This window comes from Silurus meridionalis, chromosome 4 (assembly GCF_014805685.1).
Source record: "Silurus meridionalis isolate SWU-2019-XX chromosome 4, ASM1480568v1, whole genome shotgun sequence".
NCBI classification, from domain to species: Eukaryota; Metazoa; Chordata; class Actinopteri; order Siluriformes; family Siluridae; genus Silurus; species Silurus meridionalis.
Window position 1 is genome coordinate 183,214 of NC_060887.1, and position 1,276 is coordinate 184,489.

At 37.5% G+C, this 1,276-nt stretch overlaps 1 non-coding gene across 1 annotated transcript; it reads left to right on the forward strand.

Moving 5' to 3' along the window:
- Positions 1-370: 370 nt before the first annotated feature.
- On the forward strand, positions 371-443 carry trnav-uac. The gene has a single exon. It is a non-coding gene; the product is annotated as a tRNA-Val (tRNA).
- The last annotated feature ends 833 nt before the right edge of the window (positions 444-1,276 follow it).

Genomic DNA, 1,276 nt, shown 5'->3' on the forward strand with positions numbered 1-1,276 from the left:
TCATTGTATTTTTTATTTAAAAATCTTGGCCTGCTAGCACATGGGACTCAGCTTTTGTCTCTCTCCTAAAGTTTTATGGCCACTTTTGTGTGTAAAGCAGAGGTGATCACAACCACGCTATGGTTTAAAAGAAGAAGAAACACACTCTTACATAATATTTGTTTTATACATGATTCCACTGAGTCAAACCCAGAACCTCCTGCATGTAAAGCAGATGTGATGACTACTATATTATGGAACCACACAAATAAGCAGAAATATCGATTCAGGCAAAATGTTTTCCAGATTGCAACTATACAGTTTTTTTTCCACTGAGATTTTGAGAGATGTTTATCTTTATGCACATTGGACATCAACCTTCTCAGCAGCAGGTTCCATAGTGTAGTGGTCATCACGTCTGCTTTACATGCAGAAGGTCCTGGGTTCGAGCCCCATTGGAGCCTTGGCTTCTAATTTTGGAATGCTTTTTCTCAATTTCTGTTACAAGCAAAATGCAGAAACATGCAAAACTGTTCATTTATTTTCAGGATTGAGTAACAATTTATAATATATAAACTTTAATCAAGTTTTATCGGTGTCCCCCTGCCCACTTTTCAAGAACTGTATACATCCAGAGTGAGAATAAGGGCTTTGAAAATCATGTTAGCCACTACACAATGGAACCAGTTAAGGGACCCTAATGGTGGAATTTCTTTCCGCTAGCAGGATACGGTTTATTTTATATTTACTTTCATTGTATTTTTATTTAAAAATCTTGGCCTGCTAGCACATGGGACTCAGCTTTTGTCTCTCTCCCTAAAGTTTTATGGCCACTTTTGTGTGTAAAGCAGAGGTGATCACAACCACGCTATGGTTTAAAAGAAGAAGAAACACACTCTTACATAATATTTGTTTTATACATGATTCCACTGGAGTCAAACCCAGAACCTCCTGCATGTAAAGCAGAAGTGATGAATCACTACATGGAACCTGTTTTTTTGTTTTTTGCATTAAGTGCATTAAGATGCTGGAGATCTTTCACTCGGTGGTCATGAGCCTACTGTGTGTGGTCTTCTGAGGAAGCACCATTTTACTCAGTAATGTCAGCAGCAGTAATAAACTCATTTGCGTGGCTAAAACTATTATTGGGCAAAACCTGGGAACATTTGAGTCAGTGAGTTTTCTAAGTTTAATTAATATATTTCCACTGAGATTTTGAGAGAGATGTTTATCTTTATGCACATTGGACATAATCCTTCTTAGCAACAGGCTCCATAGTGTAGTGGTCATTATGTCT